The sequence below is a fragment of the Mesoplodon bidens genome, assembly GCF_964165515.1.
Source record: "Mesoplodon bidens genome assembly, chromosome: 6".
NCBI lineage: Eukaryota > Metazoa > Chordata > Mammalia > Artiodactyla > Ziphiidae > Mesoplodon > Mesoplodon bidens.
This window is the reverse complement of record NC_138162.1, coordinates 27,022,198-27,035,089: the sequence shown is the minus strand read 5'-3', so window position 1 is coordinate 27,035,089 and position 12,892 is coordinate 27,022,198. Positions and strand designations below refer to the sequence as shown.

Below are 12,892 nucleotides of genomic sequence, written 5' to 3'. Positions count from 1 at the left end.
TCAGAATTTCAGGATTTCATATAATTCCCAAAGATAAATCCAAAGAATCTTTATATTTTGCCTGCCAAGAGCTTAAGACAGTCTTCTTACCATTGTCTTAACGTTTTAGATTATTTTTCTAGTGTTTAAGTTACTTTTAAGGATAAAAAATAATAACTAAAAAGAATCTTGATTCTTCTGGTACCCAAAATAAGTTTTGGATGATCATTATTCACTCTAGAACAAATAAACAGTTTTAATTACAAAAGAATTATGAAGTAAGCTTGAATCTGATACAATAGGTACATATGGAGCATTTACATGCAAAGAAAGATTCAAAATCTTTCTAAACTTAAATTTTTTAAATGACTGATTTAATTTTTCTACCACAGGAAGCAGAGCCTATCAATAATACTAGTATTCTGTGGTCATTCTGTGCCTGTTCCAAAACTGTCAGTCTTATTCTGGAACTATCAAAATAATCTCTCTAGGAAACCTAATAAACTGCTTCCAGGTTAATGCTAAGTAAAGCAGCCAATCACATGGAATTGGGTGAAAACCACTACAAAGACAATTTTCATATCCTCCCTACTGGGAATGAGAGCTATAACAACAAATGCACTTACACAAACAGTAAACAAATGGTTGCTTAAAAACTCATCCCAGGGCTTCCCTGGTGGCGCAGTGGTTGAGAGTCCGCCTGCCGATGCAGGGGACATGGGTTCGTGCCCCAGTCTGGGAAGATCCCACATGCCACAGAGCGGCTGGGCCCGTGAGCCATGGCCGCTGGGCCTGCGCATCCGGAGCCTGTGCTCCACAACGGGAGAGGCCACAACAGTGAGAGGCCCGCGTACCGCAAAAAAAAAAAAAAAAAACTCATCCCAGTGTAGAGGTGAACTCATGAGTCTGGGAGCAGAGAGGCCTAAGTTAGCTTCTGACCCTATGGCTCAATAGCTGAGAGACTCTGGAAAGAGGACAAGATCTCATGCAGCTCTAGATGGAGACAAGGTCTTGGCAAACAGATCTCAGCGAGCTTTTCTCCAGCAATCCTTCATCCCTGGTTGTTTTCTACTTCTAGACTTCAAATCAGGACTCGGTGGACTGAGTCAAGGAGGTTCTACTTCTCTATCTAGTGACATCTGTCCTGGTTGACCATCATTTCCTCTCTCTGCCCCAAGTGTCCTCAGTGCTCTGCAATGTGTCTCAGGTCTCCTCCTCCTAGCTGACCCCACAACGAGCTGGCAGTCAAGTACCTAAATAAACAAGGAGTTGATAGTCACAGTACTTATTTGAGAAACCACTCTGCACCAAGCACTGTACTAAAGTAAGCATATGTCTATGTAACTATTGGTTAAAAATTTTTTTCTTCTTTTCCTTAAATGGGTCTCAAGTGCACAAAATTGGATTGCTCTAAAGTTCAAGCATATGTGTAAAATTTAAAAAAAAAAAAAGATGAGTAGAAATGAAAAGTACAGGAAACTAATGCAGCTGTTTTGTTGCTCTCTCTCTCACTATTCAAGGCACAGATGACCATCTTTCTAGTCTTTCATCCTGGCTCTGGAGGCTTTATGTTCTTGGTTTTCCTCATCTCCCACTTTTTGCTTGTTCTTCCCTTCCCCCCTTAACCTCTTGCATTAGCTCCTGAGGCTCTATCTTAAGTGTGGGAGTTGCTTTTTTCAATCTGCCTACATTCCTACTGGGAACCTGCACAAGGTCAGGGTTCCAGTTACTGTCTAATGTACATTTTAAAACCCAAGGAAGATAACTATACATTAATAAAGAACTGCTCTGGAAAAGAAGATAAGAATGCATAATATCTTTGCTCAACCACAGGCTTCATCAATTTAAGGGACCATAGAAATAAAAACAACTGCACAATTTGAGAAATAAAATTTAGTGTATTTCTCTTATTTCTTTTCTTTGTAGCCTTAAAGTTCACACTGGGTTCCAATACAATCACACATACCAAACAAGAATAAAGTTTTTATTTTGTCCATGGGTCAAGATCATGCTCTGAGTTAAGACTTGCTATCCTGGCTTGAGATTCTTTTTTGAGTTGCAATGTTTTGCCTGTTGCATTTTAAAAGCACAACGGGACTGCAATCTAGAGCCTAAACCCTCCCTGCCATTAAGATTCTCACATCTCTGTGAGAGTTGTTCAGGCATCTGTTTGCATGAGGGACGAAGGAACATTTTTAGAGAATAATCATCCTTACTAAAGTGAGGCAGAAAAGCTCAGCCTGATAAACAAAACCTTGGTTGGAAAGGAGGAGTGATCCCAAGCACAGTGTGGTATCTCATCCAGACTGCCCCAAAGGGTCATCATGACGGAGACAAAGAGGCTAACAATGAGAAACTAAAGAATGTCTTTCACTAAAAACTCTGAAGCACCCAAACAATCCCACTCCTGGGCATATACCTGGAGAAAACCATAATTCAAAAAGATACATGCACCCCAATGTTCACTGCAGCACTATTTGCAATAGCCAGGACATGGAAGCAACCTAAATGTCCATCAACAGAGAAATGGAAAAAGAAGATGTGGTACATATATACAATGGAATATTACTCAGCCATAAAAAAAGAACAGAAATAATGCCATTTGCAGCAACATGGGTGGACCTAGAGATTGTCATACTGAGTGAAGTAAGTCAGACACAGAAAGACAAACATCATATGATATCGCTTATATGTGGTATCTAAAAAAAAAAGGGTACAAATGAACTTATTTACAAAACAGAAGTAGAGTCACGAATGTAGAAAACAAACATGGTTACCAGGGGATGGGGGGAGGGATAAATTGGGAGATTGGGATTGACATATACACACTACTATATATAAAATAGACAACTAATAAGAACCTGTTGTATATAGCACAGGGAACTCTACTCAATACTCTCGTAAGGGCCTATATGGGAAAAGAATGTAAAAAAAAAAGTGGATACATGTATAACTGATTCACTTTGCTGTACACCTGAAACTAACACAACATTGTAAATCAACTATACTTCAATAAAAATTAAAAACAAAAACAAACCAAAAAAAGCTCTGAGGCAACAAGACACAAAGAGCTCCACTTTGATACCCACATGACAAGATATAAGAGGGGTAGAAAAGGGGCTAGGACACCTCACCATCCCCGGCACAGCACACCTGGGCAGGCCAGCACAAAGCCAAGGAGATAGTGGTGTCAGGCTCCAAGGTACACCTCTGATACCTAGGAGGAGGTACCAATGCGCAACTTCAGGGGCAGCTAACATCACAAGAAAAACAAGACATGCTGTGTGGCAGCGGCCAGAATACATTAGTGAGCCTACATGGTACACCCTTGAGTAACTCCAAAAATAAACTTGGCAAGGAGGCATTCTGTGGGGGCTCGAGGTCCTACATTAACAGGTAAGGGTGAAGAGTCATGAAATTCTGATTATACTGGTTACTTGTCATGTTTTATTTTACACCTATCTTGCTATCAAATCCATGCTATTTTCATGTGTGTTAATGTGGTAAATGTGATTACGTAGTTAGTTGATCAGGAAGCAATTATGTATCTCCTATGTATCTAATATTATGCGAAGAATTTGGGATACACGGGAAAGAACATAACAGGGAGCTTATGATCTTGCTAACATATGGAACGATAAGTGATTAATTCAATATAAATATAGTCTATAATAAGGGGGAAATTGTGTTGTACAGACTATGTTTGCTCTAGGAGTTTCAAGAAGTAGGAAATAAAAATGGATTTGAAGTATAGGGCGCAGTGTCAATGATGGCAAGACTTTGCACTGACCTTGAAAAATTAGTAAGACTTTTTCTGATTATAAAACTAATATAGATAGGATCATTACACAAAATTTAGAAATGGCATTGTTTTCATTGCCCACAACGTGTGGTAATATTAAAAGAGAGAGAAAAGAATGTTCTTATCTATGAACAACGTTAAGTGAAAGCAGAGACACAAATAATTTAATAGTACGCATAAATATTATCAGTGGTTCCCAAACCATGTTCCTTAGGAAAACTCGTGTCCTAGACTATAATGTACCTTCATTAAAATCAAGTAGAATTTCAGTTTCTCATTTGAAAGGGAAAAACTTCAATGGAGAGAATTTTCTCATTTTAAGTGAGTTTTCTTTCACTTAGATTTCTTAAACCCTCACTATCTGAGATTACTTCCTTGTTAGCTGTCAACAAAACTAATGTTCAACAAATAAGTGAAGAATATTAATAGGAAAATTCCAACAGTGTTTTATTTTTTTTAATGTATCTTTTTTTTTTTTTTTGGCTGCATTGGGTCTTTGTTGCTGCACACTGGCTTTCTCTAGTTGCAGCGAGCGGGGGTTACCCTTTGTTGTGGTGCACGGGCTTCTCATTGTGGTGGCTTCTCTTGTTGCAGAGCACAGCATCTAGACCGCAGGCTCAGGAGTTGTGGCGCACGGGCTTAGCTGCTCCGCAGCACGTGGGATCTTCCCACACCAGGGCTTGAACCCGTGTCCCCTGCATTGGCAGGCGGATTTTTAACCACTGCGCCACCAGGGAAGTCCTCTAACAGTGTTTTATGAGAACACAAGATCATGAATGTCACAAGCTCACGAACATATACTTTAAATTGTTTTGTCATTGTGGCCGTTGTGGCTAATTGCCTACTTTGGATCTATTCTCTCCTTCTTACTTAGTAAGGGAACCCCAATTTTGTTCTGGGAAACAAGGTACTCAGCTAAGTAATCTACTTCCCCAAATCCCTTGCTGTGTACCACAGCTGATATATAAGCAATGTCCATTCCTCCTTCCTTCTTCCGTTCTTTGTTCTGTTTGGAAAGTAAACCTCTTGCCTAAGGTTGTGGAAACCATCTTACATGCGTGAAGGTGAAAGCTACGAGGTAAAGATGGTAGACCAGACAGACAGGAGCAAGAGGGTGGAGAGACTTATGGAATCACCACACCCACCCTGGATTTCATCCCTCCAGACTTACTGTTATGGGAAATGAACACATAAAGTCCTTATCATTTAAGCCACTATTGGTCAGGTCACTGATACATGTAAGTTAAAGACAATCCTGACATAATGAGTGCATGTAAATTTAAGATAAACATTTCTAAGGAAAGTCTTAAATAATCTGGTGCTACATCATAGTTTACATGATAAAATTACATTATCAAGAGCATCATGACTTTCTGGTGCTCTGACTCCTCCCAAATTTGAGAACTACTGCCTTAGCTCAAACTCAGTATAGAAGGAATTCTATATTGGGATCATCTTCTGAATGTTATTTCTTTTCAAGTATTCTGTTCAGTACCAGGCATCAAGAGGGCACTCTACTACCTGTCAGTGATGATGATGATTACACACCTGCCTTCCTGAGCCCAAAATGGAAATTCAGCGAAAAGGATGAGCCATTTCTAAGGCCCTCAAAACTCAGTTCTCCAAATAGAAATATTTTACACAAGGAATCACTCAGCAGAGTGGCTCAAAACAGAAATACTTTGCTCTGGTTACAAATGTGCCAGTCATATAATTCTCTAAATGTAAAACTTGTCTCAATTTTCATCAACATTTCAAAGCTGGGGAACAATAAACAGTAAGCGAAGGAACCCTACTTACTGTGAACCTGAATTGCCAGAATCCCCAACTTTTGGCAGCACTAACTAGGTTCAGGCTGCAGTTCAAAATGAGACCTATTAGCACTCCAGAATGATGTTACTTTCCTACCACTGTTCCAATTAAACAGAAGGTAGCTGGAGGATCTTATGAGTTAGCTAGTAATTACAGGAGCCAAAAGCGAATTAACTTTGGAAATGTTACGCCAGAATTGAGGGCTTCTCAATCTCGGCACTACTGACATTTTGGGTTAGCTACTTCTTTGTTGGGGGCGGGGGCTATCCTGTTCGCTGCAGGATGTTCGGCAACATCCCTGACCTCCACCCACTAGATGCCAGTAGGACCAGCTGTAACAACCAAAAATGTCTCAACATTACAAAACGTCCCCTAGGGAACAAAATCACCCCCGGGTTAGATCCACTATAAAAGATAAAATGAAAGGTTTTACATTTAATTCTCTAACACAATCATCATAAAGAAAGTGAGTCAAATAAGCAGCAATCTGCAAGATCTCTGCACATTACTACGGCAGTTTTTCATTTCAATAGGAGTACCCAAATATATTGCCTCCAAGTTTATGTCAAGTCCTGGCTCAGAGTGGGTGTCCCTCCTTTAATAATGTCTTAACCTCTAGAAAGCCTGGCTTCTTCCCCCTTCATATCAAAACTCTATCAAAGGTCAACATGACCTCTATTCTAAAGATCCATACCTTTTTTCTTAGTCTTACAACTCTTTTCTTGACCTTTCTACAGCAGTTGACACACCTGGCCTCCCCTTCCAAACTAATAATCTTCATTATCCCCCCAACTCTCTGACCACTTCCCTTTTAATCACTCCTTTTCCCTTCTCCTACTGCTCAGTCCATGTCACTCTTAGAATTTATTCCCAATTTAATCAACTCTCCAGATTAACCAAAGTATGCTTTTCTCTGTAAAACATACAAACCAATGCCCATGGCTCAATGAATCCTCAAGGCTACTAGGTCACTCTAGAACATTCATGAGTACTTTAGCTCCAACCAGGAGAGCAGCTCTTGTGCTTCAAGAGTCAGTTATGTATGTTATACAGCTTGTGTATGCCAACTGTATTTGTTATTGTAATTCTGTGGTTTCAACTCTTCATAAGAGTGAAAATAAATTGTTTCTATGAAAGCAAAATTGAATGCTACAGAAAGACTTAAGATGAGTTGCTTTTTACAAATAGCTATTGCCTTAGGTGTAGGCAAGATAAAAACCTAGATTTTTGTATCCACAAGTCTTTAAATTCCTTTTTCACATTTTTTTTTTTTGCGGTACGCGGGCCTCTCACTGTTGTGGCCTCTCCCATTGCGGAGCACAGGCTCCGGACGCGCAGGCTCAGCGGCCATGGCTCACGGGCCTAGCCACTCCGCGGCATGTGGGATCTTCCCGGACCGGGGCACGAACCTGTGACCCCTGCATCAGCAGGCGGACTCCCAACCACTGCGCCTCCAGGGAAGCCTTAAGTTCCTTTTTAAAGCCATTAAAACTGGAATGTGTACTCAATGCATTATGAATCTGGTTTATTCAAGAAAGGGGAAATTCCAGCTATTCTCAAAGAAAAATTCTGGGCCCTCTTTCAAAATACTGTTTAATAAATATATATTTTTAAGTTAAAACGCTACATGCATTTATGAATTATTTTGTGACTCCACACTTTAAAAACTTTTATTAACCAACTACCAGAATCTTAAAGCACTGAGACAAGACAGCTCCTACGATATATAAAAATATTCTGCCCTCAGCCATCCCATTGTGATATCTCATTTTACTTCTCTCAGCATTCTCATGCACTCCCACCACTCAAGTCTTCAGTTGCTTTTCTCCAACCTTATTAAAGCCATTTCATCTGCTTTTGCCAGTGCTATTTCCAGCCTTTAGAGCATTGGGCAAAGTCCTATAAATGAATACTTAAATAACACTTAACAATAAGTATTCTTTAAGTACTTATCAACACGTGGAAATTTTCAGTTCATCGCCAGTTGATTCCTTATTGACTCCCCTTCAGGACATGTTCAAACTTTGTACCTTGCTCTTAAGAAAATTTCAATGGGTTTACTCTCATTCTCTAGATGTTAATAGTATTTGGGAAAGCCTGCATACCAATCCAGTCTTACAGGACCCCTGTAGGATGCTTTCACTCCCAAAATAACCCCATCTTGTTCATGACCCCATATCCAACTGCCTACAAGACAGTTCCATGATCTCTACACTGAAAACAGTGGAAATATTAAGAATATTTAATGTTTAAATATTAAATATTTAAACATTAAAATATCACCAGGAAATGGTGTGACACAGCCATGGAACATTAAACAGCTGTTTAAAAGGTTGTATATATTATATAGCAATGTGGAAATAGCTGATGAATGTCAAGTGAAAAGGCAGAAGACAAAGCTATACACATACATCAAGATAATGTATAAAAAACACATATAGGAAAATCCATCCAGGAAAAAACAAAATTGGTTAACAGGGGCTGTGTTTGCACCAGTTGAACATGGATGATTTTTTCTCTTTAAAAGTTTCTATACCAGTTATATTTAATGGGGTAAAAGACTCAATGTGATTTCAAACAACCCCAGAGACAGCTTGCCATACAATGGACAAAGCGTGAGTTTGGGGGTCAATATGGGCCAGGTTCACATGTTGGTGCTTCACATTGTAGAGTATACCACCTTCCCTAGGTATTGTAATAATTAGATGAGATAATGTATTAAAAAGCAACAGTGCCTAGAACAAGTAGGTATACAACAAAGATTCACTTCCTCTCTTTCCCCAGACCAGTTTGAGAGATACCTTTAATGACACAAATCATTGAAAATCAAACAACAGATCTATCTAGTAAATGTTGACTTCAGGGACTTTCCTGGTGGCGCAGTGGTTGGGAGCCCGCCTGCCAATGCAGGGGACTCGGGTTCGAGCCCTGGTCCAGGAAGATCCCACATGCCACAGAGCGGCTGGGCCTGTGTGCCACAGCTACTGAGCCCACGTGCCACAGCTATTGAAGCCCAGGTGCCCTAGAGCCTTGGAGCCTGTGCTCTGTAGCAGGGGAGGCCACCGCAATGAGAAGCCCGTGTACCACAACTAGAGAAAGCCCGTGCGCAGCAACGAACATCAATGCAGCCATAAATAAATAAATAAATTTATTTATTTAAAAAAATGTTGACTTCAGTCTCAGCAAATGAGATGAATTAGGAATTAAATTCTCTTCAACTTGTTTACTAAATTAACCATATTACATTACTGATTTTCTGCTATAAAGATATGAGGGGGAAAATAAACTGCACTCATACTTCATGATATAAAATCAAAAGCAGTTTACATTAATATTAAACAGCATCCGCAGCAGAGATGACTAAAAGTTCTCTAAGCTATATTTAACGAAAGAAATTCACATGTGCCACATAATTATCTGACTCCAATATTTTTCATCCCATTCTGCACACTACTGCCAAACCACCCTTTGTTAAACACCACTTTGATCATGTCAATCCTCTACCCCAACACCTACAATCATTCCCTGCTGCCTACTTCAATTCTAAATGCCTCTATGTCAGTATGCTTCAGGCAAGGTGATGGGGAGGACAGTCTATTGCAGGATCAGAAAGAAATACCTAGATCTCGAGCTGGGTATTAATGGTACCCAGGGTCTTTCTAGCCCTATCAAAGATCTCGAACTTCAACACTCTCTCCCTTACTATTTCTCACTAGCTTGGCAAGCCTGTGTGCTTCACTCTCACAGATACATAAACTGAAGTCCCATATGGTTGCCAGGGGACAGGGACAGAAGAGTATTGGGACTATTAATAGGTATGGAAATTCTTTTTGGGGGCAATGCAAATGCTTTGTAATTAGATAGTAGATAGTGGCGATGGTTGCATAACATACTGAATATATTAAAAAACACTGAATTGTATACTTTAAAATGGTGAGTTTTATGTTATGTGAATTTATATCTTAATAAAAAATTTTAAAGTTTAAGAATCAGAGAGAATAATCATGTTACCTAAATTAAAAAAAAAATGAACAGGCATTATAATTCAGTGTTTAAGAGGCAGACCCTAGAATCAGACCTCCTAGATCAGTATCCTGGCTCTGTCACTTATCAGCTATGTGACACCTTAGTAATTTACCACTCTGTGCCTCCGTTCCCTCATCTGTAAAATGGGGACAATAACACTAAGGACAATAACAGTTCCCATCTCACAATGTTGATGAAGGATTAAATAAAGATAGGGAAAGCACTCAGAGCAGTGCATGACACATCATAAGCGCTATGTTAAGTGTTTGCTATTATTTTTTTATTAACACCAGCTCTGGACAAGGTGTGGAAAATGAGCACTCAAACCAACTATAAAAGTATAAATTGGCAGAACCTCTCACAGGATAATATGGCTGTATACATGGAAATTTTAATTGTCTCTATGCCTTAACCCCACAATTCTATTCCTAGGAAATTATGATAGGGATAGAAGACAAAACATATAAAAATGTAGGTACATGATTGGTAACATCAGCTTTTTTTTTTTTAAAGCAGCAAAGTGGAAAAAAACCTAAGTGTCCATATGTTGGGAATTAATTAAATAAGTTATTGATGAGATATTATGCAGCCATGAAAGTATGCAGCAGAAACACATTCACTGATATGGAAAGACCAAAATCCATTATGAAGTGGAAAAAAGCAGGTTATAAAACTATATAGGGACTTCTCTGGTGGTCCAGTGGTAAAGAATCTGCCTTCCAATTCAGGGGAGGCGGATTCGATCCTTGGTCGGGGAACTAACACCCCACATGCTGCAGGGCAACTAAGCCCACACGCCACAACTGCTGAGACCTCACGCCTCAACTAGAGCCTGCATGCCGCGAACTACAGAGCCCACGAGCTCTGGAGCCCGCGCACCACAACTAGAGAGAGAAAACCCACACACCACAACTAGAAGGAAGCCCGCGCAACACAGCCAAGAGCCCTCGCTGCAATGAAAGATCCCACATGCTTCAACGAAGATCCTGCATGCCACAGCTAAGACCCAACGCAGCCAAAAAAATAAAGAAAAATAAACTATATAATTATAATGCAATTTATATTTTGCAACATATACATGTTTATATAAGTATTTTAAAATTCTGCATGTATATTCAGTATTTCCTCCATCAAAAAATTTAAAATATCAATAAATAAATCTAAATACAAAAAAAACCCTCTGGTTCTATTTCTTTTTTTTTTTTTTCTTTTTTTGGCCGTTCCACATGGCTTGTGGAATCTTAGTTCCCCGACCAGGGATCGAACCTGGGTCCACAGCAGTGAAAGTACTGAGTCCTAACTACTGGACCGCCAGGGAATTCCCATCTCTGGCTCTATTTCAAACCACTATTCCTTAGTGTCTGCAATACCAAATGGAATGGGAGGTAGCCAAAAACCAGAAGTCACCCACAAGGACAAAAATCTACAAAACAACCTGCAAGTTGGCACGGAAGAAACTGATATTAACTATTTTAAAAGAGAACTTTAAAAGGACTTCACAAACTCTGGTGCATTAGAAAGAGTTCCAGATTCAGAGTTTTGATTATTTGATTAAGTAACTATGTAATTTCGGCCAACACTAAATCTCTCTGAGAAATCCCAGTTCCTTAGAGTAAAAATGGGTATAATATCCCTCCTCACAGGGTTGCAAAGATTAAATGACATCTTTACAAAAGACCACTGGAAACTGTAAAGGTTACTTCTCCCCTTTGGGACAGAAACTTTGATACAACCACAACCTTAAACCATGGCAAACTGTTATAAAATAGTGAATAATTTTTTTAAAAAACTAAGTTTAATTAAATGGTAATTAGGAAGCATTTATGGTCTGAACATGGAGAAGGAAACAATGGTAAACATAATGGTACCACCTAAAAAATATCTCAAACTACTTTAAAATGAAAAAAAAACTATGAAAAAATGAACACAAGACACTAAACAAAGACTGAGCTGACTTGTGAACAATAGAGGATCTAAATATACAATAAGGCTATAAATAACAGAATTGAAATAGAAATATCAGCAGTTTAGATTCACTTGTAAAACGGTATTATACGAAAGCTGACAAGGCAAAATAAGCTAAACTTAAAAATTCCAAAAGATCTTTCCTGTGAACAATAGTGGCTCCAGGTTAAACAGGATATGCCAAAGCAAACACCCATATAAAGGAAAAAGTTCAACTTTTTCTGGTATAAATTGAAATAGTTTCAGCGTAAACATTACGATACTGCAGAGGAGAATGGCAATCATCACAGACTTCTTTACATTTTTCCATATTCCTCAAATTTCTTATATCAAACAAACACTGCCTTTATAACAAAGAAAAAAGGTGTGGGTTTTTTTTTCCTTTTTCTTTTTTTTTCTCTGCTTTTTTTTTTTTTTTTAAACCATAGAAAAGAAAGACTCAGAATATTTGCACAAAAATGAGAGGAATGGCACCATGGCTGAAAAGTTTCTGAAGGCAGAAGAATATGTTAAGAACTTTAGAATTCAAAAAATGATGAAACTACTGAGCCATGAAAAATACATGACACTTGTAAAAAGGAAATAGATTCAAATAGTAACAAAAGATTAACAGTAAATCATCTAATAAACTAAAAGCAAATACTGAGGGAGTTTTAAGATTTAAATATAGAATTTCAAAGTGCATGAGAAGAAAAATATGCAAAATCCTAAATATTTCATTTCTCCCATGAGAGAAGCTAATAATGGAATTAATAGTAAGAATAATGAAAATAGTTCTGCTAAAACAATGTTTCTAATAATGTAGAAAAGGGGGGAGAGGGAAGGAGGAGGTAAATGGGTTGACATTATCTTCCAATTCAGCTTTTAAAAAATTGAGGGCTTCCCTGGTGGCGCAGTGGTTGAGAATCTGCCTGCTAATGCAGGGGACACAGGTTCGAGTCCTGGTCTGGGAGGATCCCACATGCCGCGGAGCAACTAGGCCCGTGAGCCAAACTACTGAGCCTGCGCATCTGGAGCCTGTGCTCCCAACAAGAGAGGCCGCGATAGTGAGAGGCCCGGGCACCGTGATGAAGAGTGGCCCCCGCTTGCCGCAACTAGAGAAAGCCCTTGCACAAAAAAGAAGACCCAACACAGCCAAAAATAAATAAATAAAAATTTTTTTTAATTGAAAATTTACACGCCATTAGAGAAATCACATATATAGGGGATGGACTTCCCTGGTGGCACAGTGGTTGAGAGTCCACCTGCCAATGCAGGGGACACGGGTTCGCGCCCCGGTCCGGGAAGATCCCACATGCCGCGGAGCGG

At 39.1% G+C, this 12,892-nt stretch overlaps 1 protein-coding gene across 1 annotated transcript in view; it reads right to left on the bottom strand.

The window, feature by feature from the left end:
- TMEFF1 (transmembrane protein with EGF like and two follistatin like domains 1) overlaps positions 1-12,892 on the bottom strand; it is a 92,432-nt gene that overhangs the window by 66,805 nt on the left and 12,735 nt on the right. The window lies entirely within an intron of this gene.